Source organism: Rhincodon typus, chromosome 29 (genome assembly GCF_021869965.1).
Source record: "Rhincodon typus isolate 14 chromosome 29, sRhiTyp1.1, whole genome shotgun sequence".
In the NCBI taxonomy this organism is placed as follows: Eukaryota; Metazoa; Chordata; class Chondrichthyes; order Orectolobiformes; family Rhincodontidae; genus Rhincodon; species Rhincodon typus.
Genome location: NC_063360.1, coordinates 14,163,367 through 14,165,982, shown reverse-complemented (window position 1 = coordinate 14,165,982; position 2,616 = coordinate 14,163,367).

Here is a 2,616-nt window from a genome sequence, read left to right as displayed (position 1 = left end):
TCTGGGTTTTCAAAAGGCCTCCAATGAGGGGTTTCTTAATGCATTAATGTTCTTATACACTGATAAGAAAGGTCAGAATGTAGAGTCAAGGGATACATAGAAGGATAGAATGTTAGCTAGCTTCAAGACAAACAGATAGTAGGTGCACTGGCATTTATTCAGAGCAGTAGAAAGTGTGAATTAGTGTCCCACGAGGATTTGTGCTGAGACTAATACTATTCGCAATTTACATTAATGATTGGGATATTGGAATGAAAAACAGAATTTTCAAATGTGCAAACCATACCAAATTGGAGGGTACACCTGAGGTAGTATATTATACCTTGAAAGGTACAAGTCTAGCCAGGGCCAGAGAAACAAGGGGATCTCAAAGTACAAATATGCCATCATCAAACTCTGCACCCCAGGTTTGAAAGCCCTTGGATAGAAAAAAATGCAAAACAAGCATCAGAAAATTTCTAGAGGTAGGGAATTCAAAATTAGGGAAATGATGTTAAACCTGCATCAAATCTTCATTAAACTACATGTAAGAATACTGCGTGCAGTCTTGTTGCAATATTATAGAAAGGAAATACAGGAAATGAAGAAGGTGCAATGGACATTTACAAGCATAATTCTAGAAAATGCATAGTTTATACATCAGAAGAGTATTAATAGGTTGGGTATCTTTTCTCTAGGGGGGAGAAAAGGCTGAGGGGTGACCCAATAGAGATCTAGCACAGCCTTGAAAGTTATGAAAAGTTTTGGTCAAATAAGTAAGTCAGAATGCTCTTCCACACAAGTAGAAACATAAGTTAGAGGCCATCAACATAACACTCACCAAAGAGAAACTGAAAAAAACCTTCTTTGCCCAAAGGATGGTGAGAACATGGAACTTGCTACCATGGAGAAGTTTAAGTGAAAAATACAGATACTTTTACGGACAAGTGAGACCAGCATTTAAAGGAGGAGAAAATAGAGGACCATGATGATAGATTTAGACAATGAAAGATGGAAGGATGTTCTGGTGGAGCATGGACTGACTGTGCCCTATGACCTATTTCTATACTGTATGTCCGGTATCCTGAACCCTGAACCGCCAGGATTAACACAAGGGGAAAATCCACTCCGATTAAACATTTTATCCCCATATATAAATAACACAAATGCAAACATAAAAGTAAAAACACATTAACTGTTACTCTTTTCTCTATGTTGACATTTATAATGTAGTTATCATTGTGAAAATGTGTCAATTTTAAATAAAGTTGCACATTTTTATCTTTATTAAACTGAGTATAATGTCAATAAATTATTTCCATGTATGTAGGAGTTGCTAAACGATTGAAAGAAAATGAGATATTAAAACGTAAAGCTTTTTTGCAGTAGAAAGTACCACCATACTAAGTACCATAAAAAGTAATAATCAATCTCCATGGTGTTGAGAATGGAAAATCTCCTGGTAAAATAGGATCAGGAGATGGATTAATTGAGTCAAGAACAACAATAAAATTGAGTCACTATTTTAAAGTATATATTGCACAATGTTTACATAAATACCTAATAAATTTTAAATATGTTCTGTCCTATTTTTAATATTGCGTCAAATCCCTACAAATTTCATAATGAAATTTTAAGCAAACTTGCCACATTGCAATACACCATCCCTACTATTGGTACTTGCAAAGAGAGTTTATTTATAGCATGATATGTTTACACATGTAGTTCCATATAAGAACTTATCCATTTAAATTTCTAATGGAAAAAATGGTAGGAAATGCACATATATACAACTTACATTATAGATAAATTTACGTAAAGTTCATTTCATTTTTTTAAATTCGAGTGATGCTATCACTGTGCTAGTGCTTTCAATTTTTGTGTTTTTCAGGTTCACTTAAGATTTTAAAACTAATTAGCAGCCTATATGATGTGCCAGAGATCTAACTTGCAGTGATCAACTCAATTCCCTTTCATAGAAGTCAACAATTTGGAGCATGTGTTGGGTGCACCATACCCAGTGCCTAGACTGTGAGGCATAAACACTGTGCACAGATTAGAGATTAAAATTACAGTATCTAGAACAACAGCCAAGAAACACAACAGCCGATTGAAAGATTGCCACATGCCCTGTGACTGGAAACCTGGAACTTTAACAAAATAATGTTGGCGTATGTAAATCCCAATTCTTTGATCCCATAAGTCCATTCACACAGCTATAATTGGGTTATTATGTGGTTACCGCTATTCTAGTATGTTAATACAACAATGTTTATTCTGTGTAGCAATGTTTTGCTCATTTGTTTAAGTTGGAATGAGCTGCAGCTTTATTTCAAATGTAATCAGCATAAAATGCAAGCTCCCACCACAAACACCAACTGAAAACCCCCCAATACCATTTAGAGGGAGTTAGAAGAATGCAAGCACACAAAGCAATTAATGATGAATGAGATGTTATTTTCTTGATTATTCTTGAATTCGGTGCATTTTATGCGCAAACTAGTGAGAAAGCATAGCTGTTTTTACCCACAATAAATGGGAACAATTTATGACATTATAGCTGGTAACTTTAACTTTGATATTTATATTAAGCCTTTCATTATTTTATGTGGATATAAACAATCACCTGCTTAAACA